The sequence below is a fragment of the Phyllobates terribilis genome, unplaced genomic scaffold (assembly GCF_046119375.1).
Source record: "Phyllobates terribilis strain yellow unplaced genomic scaffold, ASM4611937v1 Scaffold_7__3_contigs__length_470593459, whole genome shotgun sequence".
Classification (NCBI taxonomy): Eukaryota; Metazoa; Chordata; class Amphibia; order Anura; family Dendrobatidae; genus Phyllobates; species Phyllobates terribilis.
Window position 1 is genome coordinate 145,309,427 of NW_027362767.1, and position 26,013 is coordinate 145,335,439.

The 26,013-nt window shown below is 43.4% G+C and overlaps 1 long non-coding RNA gene across 1 annotated transcript in view; it reads right to left on the reverse strand.

The window, feature by feature from the left end:
* Nucleotides 1–26,013, reverse strand: part of LOC141152966 (uncharacterized) — a 116,984-nt gene that overhangs the window by 87,026 nt on the left and 3,945 nt on the right. Inside the window, exon 2 of the long non-coding RNA XR_012247206.1 lies at nt 16,885–16,972. This is a non-coding gene — a long non-coding RNA (uncharacterized lncRNA). The remainder of the gene's footprint in view (nt 1–16,884; nt 16,973–26,013) is intronic.

Here is a 26,013-nt window from a genome sequence, read left to right on the forward strand (position 1 = left end):
ACGACGCTCACAATACTTAATCAAATGGTCAGATTACCACAATAAAGACACAATCCCTCGGCGAACCTCCGGTCTCTTTCCTGAGAGTGGGAGCAACTTCGCCCCAACCTCCATCGGTTCCCCGCCATCAGAGCAGATTTTCTGGGGACTAGGAACTGACATTACAGGAGTCTTTACCTCATTCAGCCTGCACCTCAGTCTCCTGTCTACACGAACAGCTAACTGCATAGCATCCTGCAGAGTCTCAGGTGCAGGGAATGCAATTAGCAAATCCTTAACCCTTTCACTCAGACCAGCAAGAAATAAACATCTCAACGCAGGATCATTCCACTTAACTTCTGAAGCCCATCTCCTGAAGTGTGCAATAATTTTCAACATCATCTGACCCCTGATTCAAACATCTAAGTTATGATTCAGCAGATGAGATTCGATCAGGATTGTCATATAATAGCCCCATAGCAGAAAAAAAATCTTCAACAGACCCCAAACACGGATCATTAGGTTGGAGAGAAAAGGCCCACCCCTGTGGTTCATTGCGCAACAGTGACATAATAAAACCAATGCGCTGTGATTCATTCCCAGAGGACCTTGGTCTCAAACGAAAATATAACAAACAAGTATTTTTAAAGGAAAAAAAATCTTGCCGTTTACCATAAAAAACATCAGGCAGTCCTACCTTGGGTTCCACAAAATGCGCTCCAGAACAGCTACTCACGTGTTGTTGAAGCTCGGCCACCTCCAGAGACAATCCCTGCAGGCGTTGAGCCAAATCCTGGTGGACGGAAACGATACTGATCCCCGAATTTCTTTCCTTTTAGTTTTTTTTGGGCTGGACTTACTGTTATGATCTGCAACATGAACTAAGGAAAGATATTGGAAGCTGTCCCTTCAGTAAGACTAAGCTGAATCCCTACGATGTAGCTGGCTGCCTGTTCCTAGTGAACAGACCCGCCTTATTCCTCGGCTAGTCTGAACAAAGACCTATAGAATTAAGGGAGAGGTCCCTAAAAGAACTAAGGACTGGGACAAAAATGGGACACCTCCTAAACAGAAGTTGCTGCAGAACACAAAAAGACAAACTGACAAAATGTACTAGAGGTCCCAGAGGACCAAGCGAACTTGACAGAGAAAGGCACCGAAACACCAGGCTAGAGAAACAGTCAAACACTGAAGTCCAGCATAGCCAGAAGGGCGGAGCTGGAATATAAAGGCAGATGGTCACGTGTCCGCAAAACACAAGATAGAAAAAACAAACAGGAGGGTTCTAACACCTACATCTGGTCCAAAAGTGGTTACAACCTGAATCTTCCTCTCCAGCACAGACAGTGGAGAGGGTCATCATGGACAGGTTCATACTGTTATGGATCTGGATGGTGGAACCACTGTGCCGCGGTACATGGAGGGACCGGAGGGGCGTAACTAGGTACCTCACCCTAGACCGACCTTGGCTATACGGCGGCTTAGCCGACTCAGTGAACCAAGGAAGGACCGGGAAGGCAGACCAGGTACTACTCCAGGACTGACCTTGTGTGAGAGCAGGTGACTCCCACGGGACTGGTGACAGGGACTGACTGGTACGGCAGATAGGGGGGCGTCCAAGAGCCCAGGAGGAGTCTGCGTTGTTGCCAAAGGCCCAATGCAATAACGGGATTTGTTGGAGGTGTCACACCCCAGGTCACATAGCCACCCGTTGCCTCATGACCACCAAGCCAATGGACTGCAGCATGGGATGGCGCTGCTCATATTTTACATACCCTGCCTGCAATGCTGTCCCTCAACCAGGCGAAGGGTCGCAGGCATGTCCCATATCAGTGAACGGAGTGCAAATGACTGGTCTTTTGGACTCGGGAAGTTTGGTAACCTTAGTGAAGATCACAGTTTCTCATCAGCTGATTCTTGGGAAGATGATAGGCGTCCATTGTATCCATGGGGACGCTAAAGACTACCTTGTGGTCCGAGTGGTCATAGCCACAAACTGTGGCACCAAGTCCCATGAAGTTGGCGTAGTCAAGGATCTATTATACCCTGTTATAATAGTGCGGGACTTTGCTTTGTTCTGGGACTTGTGGGGGAAAGCGGGGTCACCTGGTTGCTTGGACAACAGCCAGGTCACAGAAACCTTGTCACAGGCCACAGCTGACTGTTTTTCTTTTATGTGCTTGTTGGCAATGAGGATGAGCTAACATCCCCGGACAGGGCCGGCGTCAGCACCCGGCGCACCCGGGCAAATGCCGGGGCCCTGAGCAGGCAGAGGGGCCCACTGGCGGTCGCGCACCCCGCTGTGCTATGGGCGGAGGAGAGCGGTGTCAGCGCCCTCCCTTCTCCGCCGCTTGCTCAGGGCCCCGGCAGCCGGATACTTACCTCTCCCCGTGCCTCCGCAGATCCACTGTCTTCCTGCTCTGCGCTCCCTGTGACGTCTCAGGTCAGAGGGCGCGGTGACGTCTTTTCACCGCGCCCTCCCTGAGCCGTCACAGGGAGCGCTGAGCTGGAAGACGCCGACAACGCTAGAGTTCGGAGCCGAGCAGCGAGCGGCGAGCGGCGGGCAGCAGGCAGCAGGTAGCAGGTGAGGAGAAGGGAGGTGAGTATTTGATTTTTTTTTTTTTTTTAATGTATGGAGGCATGGGGCATTATAAAGAGGGGAGGGGGGGCATCCTGCATGGGGCATTATAAAGAGAAGGGGGGGGGGACATCCTGCATGGGGCATTATATAGAGGGGGGGGGGCAGCCTGCATGGGGCATTATAAAGAGAAGGGGGGGGGACATCCTGCATGGGGCATTATATAGAGGGGGGGGGCAGCCTGCATGGGGCATTATAAAGAGAAGGGGGGGGGACATCCTGCATGGGGCATTATATAGAGGGGGGGGCAGCCTGCATGGGGCATTATAAAGAGAAGGGGGGGGACATCCTGCATGGGGCATTATATAGAGGGGGGGGCAGCCTGCATGGGGCATTATAAAGAGAAGGGGGGGGACATCCTGCATGGGGCATTATATAGAGGGGGGGGCAGCTTGCATGGGGCATTATAAAGAGAAGGGGGGGGGGGACATCCTGCATGGGGCATTATATAGAGGGGGGGGCAGCCTGCATGGGGCATTATAAAGAGAAGGGGGGGGACATCCTGCATGGGGCATTATATAGAGGGGGGGGCAGCCTGCATGGGGCATTATATAGAGGGGGGGGACATCCTGCATGGGGCATTATATAGAGGGGGGGGGACATCCTGCATGGGGCATTATAAGGTGGGGAACAGCCAGCATGGGGCATTATATAGAGGGGGGGGGCAGCCTGCATGGGGCATTATATAGAGGGGGGGGCAGCCTGCATGGGGCATTATATAGAGGGGGGGGGACATACTGCATGGGGCATTATATAGAGGGGGGGGCAGCCTGCATGGGGCATTATATAGAGGGGGGGGACATCCTGCATGGGGCATTATATAGAGGGGGGGGGACATCCTGCATGGGGCATTATAAGGTGGGGAACAGCCTGCATGGGGCATTATATAGAGGGGGGGGGACATCCTGCATGGGGCATTATATAGAGGGGGGGGGCAGCCTGCATGGGGCATTATATAGAGGGGGGGGAACAGCCTGCATGGGGCATTATAAAGAGAAGGGGGAGGGCATCCTGCATGGGGCATTATAAAGGGGGGGACGACATCCTGCATGGGGCATTATAAAGGGGGGGAACAGCCTGCATGGAGCATTATAAGGGGGGGGCCTGTATGGGGCATTATGTGGTGGGTAACAGCCTGCATGGAGCATTAAAAGGGGGGGGGCTGTATGGGGCATTATGTGGGGGGTAACAGCCTGCATGGAGCATTAAAAGGGGGGGGGGCTGTATGGGGCATTATGTGGGGGGTAACAGCCTGCATGGAGCATTAAAAGGGGGGGGGGCTGTATGGGGCATTATGTGGGGGGTAACAGCCTGCATGGAGCATTAAAAGGGTGGGGGGCTGTATGGGGCATTATGTGGGGGGTAACAGCCTGCATGCAGCATTATATGGGGGCCAGTATCCTGTATGGAGAGTTATAAGGGGACCGGTATCCTGTATGGAGCGTTATAAGGGGACCGGTATCCTGTATGGAGCGTTATATGGGGGCCAGTATCCTGTATGGAGTTTTATAAGGGGACCAGTATCCTGTATGGAGCGTTATATGGGGGCCAGTATCCTGTATGGAGCTTTATAAGGGGACCAGTACCCTGTATGGAGCGTTATATGGGGGCTAGTATTCCGTATGGAGCCTTATATGGAGGCCAGTATTCCATATGGAGCCTTATGTGGAGGCCAGTATTCCGTATGGAGCCTTATATGGGGGCCAGTATTCCGTATGAAGCGTTATATGGGGGCCAGTATTCCGTATGGAGCGTTATATGGGGGCCAGTATCCTGTGTGGAGCGTTATATGGGGGCCAGTATCCTGTATGGAGCGTTATATGGGGGCCAGTATCCTGTATGAAGCGTTATATGGGGGCCAGTATTCCGTATGGAGCCTTATATGGGGGCCAGTATTCTGTGTGGAGCGATTCACCGGTTTCTGAGCTATTGTGGAATTTACAATAGATATCACTCATGTAATGTAAGAAGTGAAATCTTTGCATTGTACTATATATATATATATATATATATATATATATATATATATATATATATATATATATATATATATATATATATATATATATATATATTCCTCCGCTGTATCTCTGCATCATGAATTGTGGTATGTGTTAAAGGGGCCCACTGAGACTCTTTCGCCCAGGGCCCAGAAAAACCTGGAGCCGGCCCTGTCCCCGGATACCAACATACCTGAGCTTTGGAACCACCCAGCTAGGGGATTTGACTCGAAAAAGGGGCATTTGATAATGTAACTATACTTAATGTTGATGCTCAAGAGCCGGGGGCTGACACCCGATATCCATATTTTGCCGTAAATGGGGAGTTACTATATCTGGTCACCAAGCAGAGAGGTGAGGTAATCGAGCAGATACTGGTGCCAGGGCTGTACAGACGTAAAGTGTTAGACATGGCCCATACGCATGTGTTAAGTGGTCATTTGGGGGTAGAAAAATGCAAGAACGGATCCTCCAGAGATTCTACTGGCCTGGTTGTCACCGAGAAATCCTGAATTATAATAGTTCCTGTCCAACCTGTCAGCTGACCTCCCCAGTGGCTCACTTCCATAGCCCCTTACTGCCGTTGCCCATCATTGAGGTCCCATTTGATCATCACATAGCCATGGATATAGTGGGACCCCTGGTTAAGTCCGCCAGAGGGCATTAGTATATCCTGGTGGTCCTGGACTATGCTACACAGTAACCGGTGACCGCACCACTACGAAACTCCTCCGCAAAGTATATAGCTCGGGAATTGGTCCATATCTTTTCCAGAACGGGATTGCCCAAGGAGATCCCAATGGACAAAGGAACTTCATTCATGTCAAATGTAATGAGAGAGTTGTGCAAACTCTGCAAATCACACAACTCAGGACCTCAGTCTACCATCCACAGATGGACGGTTTGGTGGAGAAGTTTAATAAAACCTTAAAAACCATGTTGAAGAAGGTCATAGAGAAGGACGGCCAAGACTGGGACTGTCTACTGCCATACCTTTTGTTCTCCATCAGAGAAGTCCCACAGGCCTCTACTGGTTTCTCCCATTTTCAACTTTGGTATGGCCGAAACTCCAGTGGACTCCTGGATGTAGCGAAGGAGACCTGGAAGGCGGTGTATAGACCCTACAGGACTATAATCGAACATGTGTCCCAGATGCAAGAGAGAACTGCCGAGGTGATGCCCATTGTGAAAGAACACCTCCTCAAAGCACAAGAGGCACAGTTGAGGGTATACAATAGATTGGCGAGGGTGAGACACTTCATCCCTAGGGATCGGGTAGTGCTGCTGGTACCTACGATGGAGAGCAAATTTTTTGCCAAGTAGCAGGGCCCCTATGAAGTAGTTGAAAAGGTTGGCAACATCAACTATAAAGTCCACCAACCAGGGAGAAGGAAGCCCTACTAAGTGTACCACATCAACCTGATTAAACGGTGACGAGAAATGTAGCTCTTGGAAGCTCTGTGTTTGGTGTCACGTCTGAAGCCGACGTGAAAGAGGTCAAGGTGGCAGAGTAGCTGTCGCGTGCCCAAAAGAAACAGTGTCGACAGTTGATATATCGGAATAGAGACCTGTTTTCAGAATTACCTAGTTGTACTCAGGTCATAGAGCATGAGGTTCTCATGGAGCCTCATGTTCGGGTGAACTTGAAGCCATATCAGATTCCCGAAGCCTGCCGAGAGGTGATCTCGAAAAAGATGAAGCGCATGCTGAGCCTGGGAGTCATTGAAGAGTCCAAGAGTGGCTGGTCCAGTCCCATAGTCTTAGTGCCGAAACCAGATGGAGAATGGCGATTTTCCAATGACTATAGGAAGCTGAATGAAGCCTCTAAGTTCAATACATATCCAATGCCCTGTGTCCATGAATTGATTGAAAGGCTAGGGCCAGCCCGGTACATTACCACCCTTGATCTCACGAAACGGTATTGGCAAATTCCCATGTCCCAAGATGCCAAGTAGAATACAGACTTCTCAGCGCCAAACGATTTCCAGTGCACAAGGATACCGTTTGGGTTGCAAGGAGCTCCGGCCACCTTTCAGAGAGCCATGAACTGGACCATAGCTCCCCGCAAGAAGTATGCAGTGGCGTATCTGGATGACATTGTGATCTTCAGCCAGGATTGGGAAAGCCATTTGAGCAAAGTCCAAAAGATACTTGATGCTCTACGGAAGGCGGAATTTTCCATGAACCCAAAGAAATGTGCCATGGGCATGGAGGAAGCTAAATGAAGTTATGTCATAGGCAGGGGTGAAATAAAGCCTCAAATAAATAAAGTTGACGTGATCCAGAGTTGGCCACAACTTCTCTCAAAGAACAGGTGACAGCGTTCCTGGGCATTTTTGGCATCTACCGCCGGTTTATCCATAACTTTGCCATGATAGCCACCCCTTTGACGGACCTCCTTAAAGGAACGAAGTCAGCTATGGCTAAGTGGTCTCCAGAAGCCGAGTCAGCCTTTCAAGAACTGAAGCTAGCCCTGTGTAAACAGCCAGTGTTGGTGGCACCAAACTTATCTAAGGATTTTGTGGTCCAGACAGACGCATCAGATTTCGGGCTGGGCACTGTCTTATCACAAGAGGTGATCGGGGAAGAGCACCCCATAATGTATCCAAGTCGAAAGTGGTCACCCTGCAAGAAGAACTTCTCCATAGTGGAGAAGGAATGTTTGGCCATCGAGTGGGCATTGGACACTCTAAGGTACTACCTCTTAGGCAGGAAATTCAGGCTAGTGTCAAACCAAGCCTCACTGAAGTGGATGAGGGAGAAGAAGAGTAACAATGCCCGAGTGACCAGGTGGTTCCAAGCGCTTCAGGATTTTAGCTTCTATGTAGAGCATAAGCCCAGGAAACTGCAGGACAATGCTGATGCTCTGTCGAGGGTTCAATGTTTGATGGTAGAAGGTGCCAAGCCCCCCGACTTTGGTTAGAGGGGGTGCTATGCAAGATGGCCGCCGGGCAGGTTCTTGAGGGAAGATATATATCATCGAGGTTGGTAGCCTCAATGATGTAAGCCTGGGAAAGCAGGTTCCAGCACGTATAGTGCTGAGAGAGTTAATAGAGCGTATTAGGGCCGGGTTTATGAGCAGTCAAAGAGATAGGTGAGACTGGCTGCTCACCTATCACCACCACAGGGGCGATGTATGGCAGATAGTAAGACCAGTTGACTCATTCAGTGTCTGTGTCTGGAGGTGTGTATACCTCCAGTATTGCTTGTGTTTGCTAAAGGTCTCAAGAGCTGGACACTAATCTGAGTGGGCGAACCCACTCCACTGTATGGACTATTTACTTTCTGTTTTCACTCTGTGCCGGAAACGGCTGTCTTTTTGTTTGGTTATCCTGAGTGGTTTATGACGTTTTAATAAACCAGCCTGGACATTTTAGAGAAACCGCTTTCTGTGCCAACCGCAACCACAGCTGAGTGAGTAGAAACCCTACAATGGATAATACACACAGTCCAGGTATAATGCACACAGTGATGTCACAGTACAGAGACAATACACACAGCAATGTCACAGTACAGGGATAATACACAAAGCGATGTCACAGTACAGGGATAATACACACAGTGATGTCACAGTACAGGGACAATACACACAGCGATGTTACAGAACAGGGACAATACACAGTGATGACACAGTACAGGGATAATACACACAGTGATGTCACAGTACAGGGATAATACACACAGTGATGTTACAGAACAGGGACAATACACAAAGCTATGTCACAGTACAGGGATTATATACACACAGTGATGTCACAGTACAGGGATAATACACACAGTGATGTCACAGTACAGGGATAATACACACAGTGATGTCACAGTACAGGGATAATACACAAAGAGATGTCACAGTACAGAGATAATACACACAGTGATGTCACAGTACAGGGATAATACACACAGTGATGTCACAGTACAGGGATAATACACAGTGATGTCACAGTACAGGGATAATACACACAGTGATGTCACAGTACAGGGATAATACACACAGTGATGTCATAGTGCAAGGATTGCACACAGAGATGTCACAGTGCAGGGACAATATACACAGTGATGTCAGAGTACAGGAATAATACACACAGTGATGTCACATTACAGGATAATGTACACACTGATGTCATAGTGCAGGGATAACACACACAGTGATGTCACAGTACAGGGATAATACACACAGAGATGTCACAGTACAGGATAATGTACACACTGATGTCATAGTGCAGGGAAAACACACACAGTGATGTCACAGTACAGGGATAATACACACAGTGATGTCACAGTACAGGGATAATACACACAGTGATGTCACAGTACAGGATAATGCACACAGTGATGTCACAGCACAGAGATAATACACACAGTGAGTTCACAGTACAGGGATAATACACACAGTGATGTCACAGTACAGAGATAATACACTCAGTGATGTCACAGTACAAAGATAATACACACAGTGATGTCACAGTACAGAGATAATGCACACAGTGATGTCACAGTACAGGGATAATACACACAGTGATGTAACAGTACAGAGATAATACACACAGTGATGTCACAGTACAGGGATAATACACACAGTGATGTAACAGTACAGGGATAATACACACAGTGATGTCACAGTACAGAGATAATACACACAGTGATGTCACAGTACAGGGATAATACACACAGTGATGTAACAGTACAGAGATAATACACACAGTGATGTCACAGTACAGGGATAATACACACAGTGATGTCACAGTACAGGGATAATACACACAGTGATGTCACAGTACAGGATAATGCACACAGTGATGTCACAGTACAGAGATAATACACACAGTGATGTCACAGTACAGGGATAATACACACAGTGATGTCACAGTACAGGATAATGCACACAGTGATGCCACAGTACAGGATAATACACACAGTGATGTCACAGTACAGAGATAATACACACAGTGATGTCACAGTACAGGGATAATACACACAGTGATGTCACAGTACAGGGATAATACACACAGTGATGTCACAGTACAGGGATAATACACACAGTGATGTCACAGTACAGAGATAATGCACACCGTGATGTCACAGTACAGGGATAATACACACAGTGATGTCACAGTACAGAGATAATACACACAGTGATGTCACAGTACAGGGATAATATATACAGTGATGACTGAACTACTCGTCTTTCCTCCCTCCACTAACCTACCTGTGCCCGATATTGCCATCTCCGTTTGTGGCTCAACCATTACTCCCCAGCTACAAGCCCGCTGTCTTGGGGTCATTTTTGATTCAGATCTTTCTTTCACTCCTCACATCAAATCACTCGCTCGTTCATGTCATCTACACCTCAAAAACATCTCAAGAATCAGGACTTTTCTCACCTTTGACTCGGCAAAAACTCTTACTGTCGCTCTTATTCATTCTCGTCTTGACTATTGCAACGCTCTACTTATCGGTCTCCCTCTTACTAAACTCTCCCCTCTCCAATCCGTCCTGAACGCAGCAGCCAGGATCATATTCCTCGCCAACCGCTACTCAGATGCCTCTTCCCTGTGCCAGTCATTGCATTGGTTGCCCATCCAATATAGAGTTCGTTTTAAACTTATCACGCTTACCCACAAAGCGCTCCATGCTTCAGTACCCCCCTACATCTCCTCCCTTGTCTCAGTCTACCACCCTACACGTGCCCTCCGTTCTGCAAATGACTTGAAACTAAAATCCTCCATAATCCGAACTTCCCACTCCCGTCTCCAAGATTTCTCGCGTGCTGCGCCAATTCTCTGGAATGCACTACCCAGGACAGTTCGATTAATTCCCAATACCCACAGTTTCAAGCGAACCCTAAAAACACATTTCTTTAGACTGGCGTATCACCTAAACACACTCTGTCCATCCCAGCTTTCCCCCATATTAAAATCTTCTTCAACTTCGGGTTCAAACCAACCATGCACATAAAAGCCTCTGTCAGGACTGCACACATACTGGCTGGCGACCAGTCCATGTATTATTATTTATCCTATTCAGTATATCAAGGCTGCATTATACAATATATGTACTTTTTACCTTTTGTGTCTCCCCCACTTCCTCATAGACTGTAAGCTCGCGAGCAGGGCCCTCACTCCGTTCGATATGAGATATGCTTATTCTGTATTGTCTGTATATGTCCCCCCTAAAATTTGTAAAGTGCTGCGGAATATGTTGGCGCTATAAAAATAAACTATTATTATTATTATTATTATTATTATTATGTCACAGTACAGAGATAATACACACAGTGATGTCACAGTACAGGGATAATACACACAGTGATGTCACAGTACAGGATAATGCACACAGTGATGTCACAGTACAGAGATAATACACGCAGTGATGTCACAGTAGAGGGATAATACACACAGTGATGTCACAGTACAGAAATAATACACACAGTGATGTCACAGTACAGGGATAATACACACAGTGATGTAACAGTACAGGGATAATACACACAGTGATGTCACAGTACAGGATAATGCACACAGTGATGTCACAGTACAGAGATAATACACACAGTGATGTCACAGTACAGGGATAATGTACACAGTGATGTCACAGTACAGGGATAATGCACACAGTGATGTCACAGTACAGGGATAATACACACAGTGATGTCACAGTACAGGGATAATACACACAGTGATGTCACAGTACAGGGATAATACACACAGTGATGTCACAGTACAGGGATAATACACACAGTGATGTCACAGTACAGGGATAATACACGCAGTGATGTCACAGTAGAGGGATAATACACACAGTGATGTCACAGTACAGAAATAATACACACAGTGATGTCACAGTACAGGGATAATACACACAGTGATGTAACAGTACAGGGATAATACACACAGTGATGTCACAGTACAGGATAATGCACACAGTGATGTCACAGTACAGAGATAATACACACAGTGATGTCACAGTACAGGGATAATGTACACAGTGATGTCACAGTACAGGGATAATGCACACAGTGATGTCACAGTACAGGGATAATACACACAGTGATGTCACAGTACAGGGATAATACACACAGTGATGTCACAGTACAGGGATAATACACACAGTGATGTCACAGTACAGGGATAATACACACAGTGATGTCACAGTACAGGGATAATACACACAGTGATGTCACAGTACAGGGATAATACACACAGTGATGTCACAGTACAGGGATAATATACACAGTGATGTCACAGTACAGGGATAATACACACAGTGATGCCACAGTACAGGATAATGCACACAGTGATGTCACAGTACAGGATAATGCACACAGTGATGTCAGTACAGGGATAATACACACAGTGATGTCACAGTACAGGATAATGCACACAGTGATGTCACAGAACAATGGAAGTGTAAACAGTGATGTCACAGTACAGGGATAATACACACAGTGATGTCACAGTACAGAGATAATACACACAGTGATGTCACAGTACAGGATAATGTACACAGTGATGTCACAGTACAGGATAATGCACACAGTGATGTCACAGTTCAGGAATTCTACTCAGTACTGTTAAAGCCTCGGTATAATACAATCAGTTAAGTCATAGTACTGAGGTAATGCAGAAAGTAATGTCACACAGCAAGTAGAATGCAGGCAGTGACCCCACAGTATTAGCACCAGGCATCAGACCCTCAATAGTAGAAGGTGGGTGAGAACCCTACTTTTGGAACAGCTCTTTAATCTGCTCTCAGAGACATTAAAGAAACATCTCAGGAGGAAGTGGCGATGAATTAGTGATGTGGGGGGAGCAGAGACCCCAGCATTTCATACAACATTAAGGTAGAGAATTTCCGAAAGATCCCCAAACCGGGGAGCGGCTGTCACTCAGCATCAGGAAGCAGCGGCGGATAATTCCTCCAGGAGCCGCCTCCTCCGATGCTTTATTTATCACAAATGTCTCAGAATCAGTAATAAAGAAAATCAGAGGACTGCGGTCCCACAGCCCGGAGCAGGAGCTCTGTGTGCCCAGCAGGGGTCACCACCGTGCGCAGACTATAGCAGTACGGCGGCGGCTCTGCCCGGGAGCGGAGCGAGATTACACGCTCAGAGCATAGAGACCCTCCACCACCCAGGACCCTGGAGTGTAAGGGGCTGCGGGGTCCAGAGTGTCATAGCTATCCGATCATGTGTGATACTGTCTGCTGAGCCGTGTATCTAATCCTATCCTGTGTGATACTGTGTGCTGAGCCGTGTATCTAATCCTATCCTGTGTGATACTGTCTGCTGAGCCGTGTATCTAATCCAATCATGTGTGATACTGTCTGCTGAGCCGTGTATCTAATCCTATCCTGTGTGATACTGTCTGCTGAGCAGTGTATCTAATCCTGTCCTGTGTGATACTGTCTGCTGAGCCATGTATCTAATCCTATCCTGTGTGATACTGTCTGCTGAGCAGTGTATCTAATCCAATCATGTGTGATACTGTCTGCTGAGCCGTGTATCTAATCCTATCCTGTGTGATGCTGTCTGCTGAGCTGTGTATCTAATCCTATCCTGTGTGATACTGTCTGCTGAGCCGTGTATCTAATCCTATCCTGTGTGATACTGTCTGCTGAGCCGTGTATCTAATCCTATCCTGTGTGATACTGTCTGCTGAGCCGTGTATCTAATCCAATCATGTGTGATACTGTCTGCTGAGCTGTGTATCTAATCCCATCCTGTGTGATACTGTCTGCTGAGCCGTGTATCTAATCCTCTCCTGTGTGATACTGTCTGCTGAGCCGTGTATCTAATCCTATCCTGTGTGATACTGTCTGCTGAGCCGTGTATCTAATCCTCTCCTGTGTGATACTGTCTGCTGAGCCGTGTATCTAATCCCTATCCTGTGTGATACTGTCTGCTGAGCCGTGTATCTAATCCTCTCCTGTGTGATACTGTCTGCTGAGCCGTGTATCTAATCCCTATCCTGTGTGATACTGTCTGCTGAGCCGTGTATCTAATCCTATCCTGTGTGATACTGTCTGCTGAGTGTATCTAGGTTTTCTGACTACAGCCCTCATCATGCTCTCATCTCTGCGGTGGGCTCCGGGGGTCCTGATCCCAGTATTTCGCTCTATCGCCCCTATGTCAGGCCCTGTGGTGATGACAATGGTTCGGCCCCATTAGCTGGGAATGAGCTGAGCTCACACATTACAGTGTCCTGATGTCGCTGCAGCGTCCCACACACTATTACCCTGTACATTAGGGCTGCGCTGCCCCCTCCTGACGCCAGCCACTCAGTTTAACCCTGCACAGACCATGTAATCTCACAACATGTATGTATGGTAATATGCAAGCACGGAAAACAGTGAGGGAGGAACTGTGGATGGCACTACTATGGGGTACTATGGATGTCACCGTTATGGGGGTACTGTGGATGGCACTATTATGGGATACTATGGATGTCACCGTTATGGGGGTACTGTGGATGGCACTATTATGGGGTACTATGGATGTCACCGTTATGGGGGTACTGTGGATGGCACTATTATGGGGGCATTTTGGATGTCATTTCTATGAAGGAATTGTGGATGGCACAATTATGCACTGAATACCCTGTGGATCCATTAGCATTCCCCGAGTCCTTTTCACCTGTACAATGTTGAGCCCCTTATTCCCCAGCACATGTATGCTATTTTATAAAAATAGTTATGTAATTATTCTCTAGCCCTAACCCTAACTCTAGCCTTAGCACTAGCCATGGCCCTAACTTTAGCCCTAACTCTAGCCTTAGCACTAACCTTAGCCCTAACCTTAGCCCTAACCCTAACCCTAACTCTAGCCTTGGCACTAGCCATAGCCCTAACTTTAGCCCTAACTGTGGCCTTAGCACTTAACTTAGCCCTAACCTTAGCACTAACCTTAGCCTTAGCATTAACCTTAGCCCTAACCCTAATTCTAGCCTTGGCACTAACTGTAGCCCTAACCTTAGCCTTAACTTTAGCCCTACCTATAGCCTTAGCAAGGACCCTAGCTCTAACTCTAGCCTTAGCAAGGACCCTAGCTCTAACTCTAGCCTTAGCACAGACCCTAGCTCTAACTCTAGCCTTAGCACGGACCCTAGCTCTAACTCTAGCCTTAGCACGGACCCTAGCTCTAACTCTAGCCTTAGCACAGACCCTAGCCCTAAACCTACCTCTAGCCTTAGCACTAACCCTAGCTATAACAAAGTCTTAGAACTAACCTGAACCTGAACCCTAAGGCCACGTTCACAAGTTCAGTATTTTACATCAGTAGTTCTAAGCCAAATCTAGGAGTGGGTGATAAATACAGAAGTGGTGACGTGTTTCTATTCTACTTTTCCTCTGATTGTTTCACTCCTGATTTTGGCTTACAAATACTGATGTAAAATACTGACCAAATACTGAATGTGTGAACGTGGCCTTTCTCTAGCCATAGCACTAATCTTAGCCCTAACCCTAACTCTAACCTTACCACTAACACCAGCCCTAGCCCTACTGTATATCTAGCTAAAGTTAGAATTATGTAAACTTTCACAAAATTACAAGCGAGAGGACAGGCAAAGACCGTGGAGAGCACATCAGGGCAGATAATTCAATGCTGTAGTAACCTCTGCAGAGCGCACCTGGCAATATAAGTTTGTCATTGTCTGCGCTCTGCATAGGCAGAAACCAATATGACAAAGCTCACTTCTTTATACTGAGAGTTTTCACATCGCGTCTTCCACCGGGTGGGCACTATCTGCGCCCAGGCACCACTAGAAGAAGCTGCTCTGTGTAGTGGAGTCTTAGCTTATTTGACAATGGGGTTGGGGGTGAAATTTTTTGGCCTCACAGAATTTTGTAACCTGTGCAACGTCCCCCGTTACTTTCCCCCCATTGTATGATGGCACTGTGGTTGGCACTCTGGGATTGACGTACATTTGTGCTTCTCCCCCATGACCTCTATCCCACGGGGCGGCATCATGTGGTGAAGGTGGCGTGTGCTGCCCACTGGCAGTATTGGGTAGCTGTAGTCGCCCACAGCAGATCCACCTCGGGGTATGATCCCAGTGTGACACCTGCAATGCGAGATGATATTAAGAAAGAGACTCATTTCCGAGGGTTTGCAGGATTTGTTAGGATCCCCTGCAGCGTGGTGACGGTGGGCAGACCCGGGCACCATCCCCCCTGGCACATTTATTTTTCAGTCGCACCTGAGAATTAATATCAGTCGATTAAAATAATTGAATAATCCAGCACGTTAGCCGACGACGCTTTCCAAATGCCTTCAATCTCTGAGCCTTCACCGAATGATGGAAGGTTCCCATGGCAAAATGTCAGCCGCCGCCGCAGAGGCGCAGCGCTAGGTGAGCGGAGACCTGGGATCCATCACTTTTATTTATGGTGTTTATCACGACGGCTGCATATTTTACAGCAGATGAAGGTTCAGAAAAGAGCAGCCTCAATGCTGAGAAAAACCACCGACATCAGTCACACGGGGACGCCGCAGATCCGGGCACAACCGCGACACCACATAGAAGAGGGGAACACCGCAGAGAACACACAGGACACCTAATCACATCATCCCCAGCCATAACCCCATCCACCAAATGACATATAGTACATAGACCGAGAAATGTGAGCTAAGGAATATGCAAAGACTAAGTATATCAAATATACATTGCAGCACTGCCATATACTCTATAGTCCATACTGCTATACAGTCTATATAGCAGTATGTGGTATATAAGTATAGTCTACTGTATAGCAGTAATATAAATAAATGACACCCCACTCCTAATAATAAGGGGGGGGGGGGGGTAATCAAACCATGACCACAGTTTTTATCATTAAAATTAATGTTTATTAATCCAAAAAATTCATTTATAAACAACATTAAAAATGTATGCAGTACCTCGATAATGAGGGATAGCAAATAGCTCTGCCCTATAGTCACTGTATGCTCAAATAATCAAATTACGTCTAATTTGGAAAGGTTCATTATTGTGAAAAATGGGCTCAACCAGAAATCCCTAATACAATAATCCAATAATTAGTACATTAAAAAAAAATACACAATCACATAATTCATATGGTAAAAAATGATTAAGTGAACTCATACAAGAGGATCTGTGTCCTAAAATGGAGTAAAGTGCAATATGCAGGTGCTGCTGATGTGAATTAGGAAACAATTCTCAAAACCAATTGTAAATAATACGGCTCTAATAAAATGCAACTCTCCAAAAATCAATTGCATTTGAGAGTCCACCTTTATCCATGAATTACCTGTAATTGTAGAGGAGCTCTGTGTAGGGCATGCACGCGTCCCTCAACACCAACGCGCGTTTCGTCAACACTTCCTCAGGGGGCGTGTCTGGAAGAAGGGGTGTGGGTGTTAAATAAGGGGCCAGAGCCAATCATAATAGCCGCTGCTAAAGACGCCGCTGTGTCTGCTAATGTTAAGTACCGTGCTCTGGCTAATACGCGGTGCGAGACATTGTGTGCCCGCCCCCAGTCACATGACTCCGCGATTTCCGGCAGGTGACCCGCAAGCCGGCAGTGCAGTCACTACGCGACGGCAGTGCGTGCCAGCAAGGTCTGATAGCCGGACGTCGTCAGAGTCAGGGGAGGTGCCCATCAATGCTAGCGCTTCTCAGCCATGAAAGAATGGGGAAAGGTCAGGAATGACCATAATCGCATAGTATGTTTACCAATGTGTATCAATAGATGAAAAAGGTGCATATGGCATATAAAGTGCATTAGTGATTGCAATTTTGATTTATTTGATTGTTTTTGACCATATTTATTCTGGATCTTTAGATTTATTTGTATAGCAGTAATGCGGTATATAAGTACAGTCTATATGGCAGAAACGCAGTATATAAGTATAGTCTATATGGCAGTAATGCGGTATATAAGTACAGTCTATATGGCAGTAATGCGGTATATAAGTACAGTCTATATGGCAGTAATGCGGTATATAAGTACAGTCTATATGGCAGAAACGCAGTATATAAGTATAGTCTATATGGCAGTAATGCGGTATATAAGTACAGTCTATATGGCAGTAATGCGGTATATAAGTACAGTCTATATGGCAGTAATGCGGTATATAAGTACAGTCTATATGGCAGAAACGCAGTATATAAGTATAGTCTATATGGCACTAATGCGGTATATAAGTACAGTCTATATGGCAGTAATGCAGTATATAAGTACAGTCTATATGGCAGTAATGCGGTATATAAGTACAGTCTATATGGCAGAAACGCAGTATATAAGTATAGTCTATATGGCAGTAATGCGGTATATAAGTATAGTCTATATGGCAGTAAGGCGGTATATAAGTACAGTCTATATGGCAGTAATGCAGTATATAAGTATAGTCTATATGGCAGTAATGCGGTATATAATTATAGTCTATATGGCAGTAATGCGGTATATAAGTACAGTCTATATGGCAGAAACGCAGTATATAAGTATAGTCTATATGGCAGTAATGCGGTATATACAATACAGACCAAAAGTTTGGACACACCTTCTCATTTAAAGATTTTTCTGTATTTTCATGACTATGAAAATTGTACATTCACACTGAAGGCATCAAAACTATGAATTAACACATGTGGAATTATATACTTAACAAAAAAGTGTGAAACAACTGAAAATATGTCTTATATTCTAGGTTCTTCAAAGTAGCCACCTTTTGCTTTGATGACTGCTTTGCACACTCTTGCCATTCTCTTGATGAGCTTCAAGAGGTAGTCACCGGAAATGGTCTTCCAACAATCTTGAAGGAGTTCCCAGAGATGCTTAGCACTTGTTGGCCCTTTTGCCTTCACTCTGCGGTCCAGCTCACCCCAAACCATCTCGATTGGGTTCAGGTCTGGTGACTGTGGAGGCCAGGTCATCTGGCGAAGCACCCCATCACTCTCCTTCTTGGTCAAATAGCCCTTACACAGCCTGGAGGTGTGTTTGGAGTCATTGTCCTGTTGAAAAATAAATGATGGTCCAACTAAACGCAAACCGGATGGAATAGCATGCCGCTGCAAGATGCTGTGATAGCCATGCTGGTTCAGTATGCTTTCAATTTTGAATAAATCCCCAACAGTGTCACCAGCAAAGCACCCCCACACCATCACACCTCCTCCTTCATGCTTCACAGTGGGAACCAGGCATGTAGAGTCCATCCGTTCACCTTTTCTGTGTCGCACAAAGACACGGTGGTTGGAACCAAAGATCTCAAATTTGGACTCATCAGACCAAAGCACAGATTTCCACTGGTCTAATGTCCATTCCTTGTGTTCTTTAGCCCAAACAAGTCTCTTCTGCTTGTTGCCTGTCCTTAGCAGTGGTTTCCTAGCAGCTATTTTACCATGAAGGCCTGCTGCACAAAGTCTCCTCTTAACAGTTGTTGTAGAGATGTGTCTGCTGCTAGAACTCTGTGTGGCATTGACCTGGTCTCTAATCTGAGCTGCTGTTAACCTGCGATTTCTGAGGCTGGTGACTCGGATAAACTTATCCTCAGAAGCAGAGGTGACTCTTGGTCTTCCTTTCCTGGGGCAGTCCTGATGTGAGCCAGTTTCTTTGTAGCGCTCGATGGTTTTTGCAACAGCACTTGAGGACACTTTCAAAGTTTGCCCAATATTTCGGACTGACTGACCTTCATTTCTTAAAGTAATGATGGCCACACGTTTATCTTTACTTAGCTGCTTTTTTCTTGCCATAATACAAATTCTAACAGTCTATTCAGTAGGACTATCAGCTGTGCATCCACCTGACTTCTGCACAACACAACTGATGGTCCCAACCCCATTTATAAGGCAAGAAATCCCACTAACTAAACCTGACAGGGCACACCTGTGAAGTGAAAACCGTTTCCGGTGACTACCTCTAGAAGCTCATCAAGAGAATGCCAAGAGTGTGCAAAGCAGTCATCAAAGCAAAAGGTGGCTACTTTGAAGAACCTAGAATATAAGACATATTTTCAGTTGTTTCACACTTTTTTGTTAAGTATATAATTCCACATGTGTTAATTCATAGTTTTGATGCCTTCAGTGTGAATGTACAATTTTCATAGTCATGAAAATACAGAAAAATCTTTAAATGAGACAGTGTGTCCAAACTTTTGGTCTGTACTGTAAGTACAGTCTATATGGCAGTAATGCAGTATATAAGTATAGTCTATATAGCAGTAATGCGGTATATAAGTATAGTCTATATGGCAGTAATGCGGTATATAAGTATAGTCTATATGGCAGTAATGCGGTATATAAGTATAGTCTATATGGCAGTAATGCAGTATATAAGTACAGTCTATATGGCAGTAATGTGGTATATAAGTACAGTCTATATGGCAGTAATGCGGTATATAAGTACAGTCTATATGGCAGTAATGCGGTATATAAGTACAGTCTATATGGCAGTAATGCGGTATATAAGTACAGTCTATATGGCAGTAATGCGGTATATAAGTATAGTCTATATGGCAGTAATGCAGTATATAAGTATAGTCTATATGGCAGTAATGCAGTATATAAGTACAGTCTATATGGCAGTAATGCGGTATATAAGTATAGTCTATATGGCAGTAATGCGGTATATAAGTACAGTCTATATGGCAGTAATGCGGTATATAAGTATAGTCTATATGGCAGTAATGCGGTATATAAGCATAGTCTATATGGCAGTAATGCAGTATATAAGTACAGTCTATATGGCAGTAATGCAGTATATAAGTACAGTCTATATGGCAGTAATGCGGTATATAAGTACAGTCTATATGGCAGTAATGCGGTATATAAGTACAGTCTATATGGCAGTAATGCGGTATATAAGTATAGTCTATATGGCAGTAATGCAGTATATAAGTATAGTCTATATGGCAGTAATGCGGTATATAAGTATAGTCTATATGGCAGTAATGCGGTATATAAGTATAGTCTATATGGCAGTAATGCGGTATATAAGTACAGTCTATATGGCAGTAATGCGGTATATAAGTGCAGTCTATATGGCATTAATGCGGTATATAAGTACAGTCTATATGGCAGTAATGCGGTATATAAGTATAGTCTATATGGCAGTAATGCGGTATATAAGCATAGTCTATATGGCAGTAATGCAGTATATAAGTACAGTCTATATGGCAGTAATGCAGTATATAAGTACAGTCTATATGGCAGTAATGCGGTATATAAGTACAGTCTATATGGCAGTAATGCGGTATATAAGTACAGTCTATATGGCAGTAATGCGGTATATAAGTATAGTCTATATGGCAGTAATGCAGTATATAAGTATAGTCTATATGGCAGTAATGCGGTATATAAGTATAGTCTATATGGCAGTAATGCGGTATATAAGTATAGTCTATATGGCAGTAATGCGGTATATAAGTACAGTCTATATGGCAGTAATGCGGTATATAAGTACAGTCTATATGGCAGTAATGCGGTATATAAGTATAGTCTATATGGCAGTAATGCGGTATATAAGTACAGTCTATATGGCAGTAATGCGGTATATAAGTATAGTCTATATGGCAGTAATGCGGTATATAAGTATAGTCTATATGGCAGTAATGCGGTATATAAGTATAGTCTATATGGCAGTAATGCGGTATATAAGTACAGTCTATATGGCAGTAATGCGGTATATAAGTACAGTCTATATGGCAGTAATGCGGTATATAAGTATAGTCTATATGGCAGTAATGCGGTATATAAGTATAGTCTATATGGCAGTAATGCGGTATATAAGTACAGTCTATATGGCAGTAATGCGGTATATAAGTACAGTCTATATGGCAGTAATGCGGTATATAAGTATAGTCTATATGGCAGTAATGCGGTATATAAGTATAGTCTATATGGCAGTAATGCGATATATAAGTATAGTCTATATGGCAGTAATGCGGTATATAAGTATAGTCTATATGGCAGTAATGCGGTATATAAGTATAGTCTATATGGCAGTAATGCGGTATATAAGCATAGTCTATATGGCAGTAATGCGGTATATAAGCACAGTCTATATGGCAGTAATGCGGTATATAAGTACAGTCTATATGGCAGTAATGCGGTATATAAGTACAGTCTATATGGCAGTAATGCGGTATATAAGTACAGTCTATATGGCAGTAATGCGGTATATAAGTATAGTCTATATGGCAGTAATGCGGTATATAAGTACGGTCTATATGGCAGTAATGCGGTATATAAGTACAGTCTATATGGCAGTAATGCAGTATATAAGTACAGTCTATATGGCAGTAATGCAGTATATAAGTATAGTCTATATGGCAGTAATGCGGTATATAAGTACAGTCTATATGGCAGTAATGCGGTATATAAGTATAGTCTATATGGCAGTAATGCGGTATATAAGTATAGTCTATATGGCAGTAATGCAGTATATAAGTACAGTCTATATGGCAGTAATGCGGTATATAAGTACAGTCTATATGGCAGTAATGCGGTATATAAGTATAGTCTATATAGCAGTAATGCGGTATATAAGTATAGTCTATATGGCAGTAATGCGGTATATAAGTATAGTCTATATGGCAGTAATGCGGTATATAAGTACAGTCTATATGGCAGTAATGCGGTATATAAGTACAGTCTATATGGCAGTAATGCGGTATATAAGTACAGTCTATATGGCAGTAATGCGGTATATAAGTATAGTCTATATCGTAGTATTGTGGTATATAAGTACAGTCTATATGGCAGTAATGCAGTATATAAGTACAGTCTATATGGCAGTAATGCAGTATATAAGTACAGTCTATATGGCAGTAATGTGGTATATAAGTACAGTCTATATGGCAGTAATGCAGTATATAAGTATAGTCTATATGGCAGTAATGTATATAAGTATAGTCTATATAGCAGTAATGCGGTATATAAGTACGGTCTATATGGCAGTAATGCAGTATATAAGTACAGTCTATATGGCAGTAATGCGGTATATAAGTATAGTCTATATGGCAGTAATGTATATAAGTATAGTCTATATAGCAGTAATGCGGTATATAAGTACAGTCTATATGGCAGTAATGCAGTATATAAGTATAGTCTATATGGCAGTAATGCGGTATATAAGTACAGTCTATATGGCAGTAATGCGGTATATAAGTATAGTCTATATGGCAGTAATGCGGTATATAAGTATAGTCTATATGGCAGTAATGCGGTATATAAGTATAGTCTATATGGCAGTAATGTGGTATATAAGTACAGTCTATATGGCAGTAATGCAGTATATAAGTATAGTCTATATGGCAGTAATGCGGTATATAAGTATAGTCTTTATGGCAGTAATGCGGTATATAAGTACAGTCTATATGGCAGTAATGCGGTATATAAGTACAGTCTATATGGCAGTAATGCGGTATATAAGTACAGTCTATATGGCAGTAATGCGGTATATAAGTACAGTCTATATGGCAGTAATGTGGTATATAAGTACAGTCTATATGGCAGTAATGCAGTATATAAGTACAGTCTATATGGCAGTAATGCGGTATATAAGTACAGTCTATATGGCAGTAATGCGGTATATAACTATAGTCTATATGGCAGTAATGCAGTATATAAGTACAGTCTATATGGCAGTAATGCGGTATATAACTATAGTCTATATGGCAGTAATGCGGTATATAAGTACAGTCTATATGGCAGTAATGCGGTATATAAGTACAGTCTATATGGCAGTAATGCGGTATATAAGTACAGTCTATATGGCAGTAATGTGGTATATAAGTACAGTCTATATGGCAGTAATGCGGTATATAAGTACAGTCTATATGGCAGTAATGCGGTATATAAGTACAGTCTATATGGCAGTAATGTGGTATATAAGTACAGTCTATATGGCAGTAATGCAGTATATAAGTACAGTCTATATGGCAGTAATGCGGTATATAAGTACAGTCTATATGGCAGTAATGCAGTATATAAGTATAGTCTATATGGCAGTAATGCGGTATATAAGTACAGTCTATATGGCAGTAATGCAGTATATAAGTACAGTCTATATGGCAGTAATGCGGTATATAAGTACAGTCTATATGGCAGTAATGCGGTATATAAGTATAGTCTATATGGCAGTAATGCAGTATATAAGTATAGTCTATATGGCAGTAATGCGGTATATAAGTATAGTCTATATGGCAGTAATGCGGTATATAAGTATAGTCTATATGGCAGTAATGCGGTATATAAGTACAGTCTATATGGCAGTAATGCGGTATATAAGTACAGTCTATATGGCAGTAATGCGGTATATAAGTATAGTCTATATGGCAGTAATGCGGTATATAAGTACAGTCTATATGGCAGTAATGCGGTATATAAGTATAGTCTATATGGCAGTAATGCGGTATATAAGTATAGTCTATATGGCAGTAATGCGGTATATAAGTATAGTCTATATGGCAGTAATGCGGTATATAAGTACAGTCTATATGGCAGTAATGCGGTATATAAGTACAGTCTATATGGCAGTAATGCGGTATATAAGTATAGTCTATATGGCAGTAATGCGGTATATAAGTATAGTCTATATGGCAGTAATGCGGTATATAAGTACAGTCTATATGGCAGTAATGCGGTATATAAGTACAGTCTATATGGCAGTAATGCGGTATATAAGTATAGTCTATATGGCAGTAATGCGGTATATAAGTATAGTCTATATGGCAGTAATGCGATATATAAGTATAGTCTATATGGCAGTAATGCGGTATATAAGTATAGTCTATATGGCAGTAATGCGGTATATAAGTATAGTCTATATGGCAGTAATGCGGTATATAAGCATAGTCTATATGGCAGTAATGCGGTATATAAGCACAGTCTATATGGCAGTAATGCGGTATATAAGTACAGTCTATATGGCAGTAATGCGGTATATAAGTACAGTCTATATGGCAGTAATGCGGTATATAAGTACAGTCTATATGGCAGTAATGCGGTATATAAGTATAGTCTATATGGCAGTAATGCGGTATATAAGTACGGTCTATATGGCAGTAATGCGGTATATAAGTACAGTCTATATGGCAGTAATGCAGTATATAAGTACAGTCTATATGGCAGTAATGCAGTATATAAGTATAGTCTATATGGCAGTAATGCGGTATATAAGTACAGTCTATATGGCAGTAATGCGGTATATAAGTATAGTCTATATGGCAGTAATGCGGTATATAAGTATAGTCTATATGGCAGTAATGCAGTATATAAGTACAGTCTATATGGCAGTAATGCGGTATATAAGTACAGTCTATATGGCAGTAATGCGGTATATAAGTATAGTCTATATAGCAGTAATGCGGTATATAAGTATAGTCTATATGGCAGTAATGCGGTATATAAGTATAGTCTATATGGCAGTAATGCGGTATATAAGTACAGTCTATATGGCAGTAATGCGGTATATAAGTACAGTCTATATGGCAGTAATGCGGTATATAAGTACAGTCTATATGGCAGTAATGCGGTATATAAGTATAGTCTATATCGTAGTATTGTGGTATATAAGTACAGTCTATATGGCAGTAATGCAGTATATAAGTACAGTCTATATGGCAGTAATGCAGTATATAAGTACAGTCTATATGGCAGTAATGTGGTATATAAGTACAGTCTATATGGCAGTAATGCAGTATATAAGTATAGTCTATATGGCAGTAATGTATATAAGTATAGTCTATATAGCAGTAATGCGGTATATAAGTACGGTCTATATGGCAGTAATGCAGTATATAAGTACAGTCTATATGGCAGTAATGCGGTATATAAGTATAGTCTATATGGCAGTAATGTATATAAGTATAGTCTATATAGCAGTAATGCGGTATATAAGTACAGTCTATATGGCAGTAATGCAGTATATAAGTATAGTCTATATGGCAGTAATGCGGTATATAAGTACAGTCTATATGGCAGTAATGCGGTATATAAGTATAGTCTATATGGCAGTAATGCGGTATATAAGTATAGTCTATATGGCAGTAATGCGGTATATAAGTATAGTCTATATGGCAGTAATGTGGTATATAAGTACAGTCTATATGGCAGTAATGCAGTATATAAGTATAGTCTATATGGCAGTAATGCGGTATATAAGTATAGTCTTTATGGCAGTAATGCGGTATATAAGTACAGTCTATATGGCAGTAATGCGGTATATAAGTACAGTCTATATGGCAGTAATGCGGTATATAAGTACAGTCTATATGGCAGTAATGCGGTATATAAGTACAGTCTATATGGCAGTAATGTGGTATATAAGTACAGTCTATATGGCAGTAATGCAGTATATAAGTACAGTCTATATGGCAGTAATGCGGTATATAAGTACAGTCTATATGGCAGTAATGCGGTATATAACTATAGTCTATAT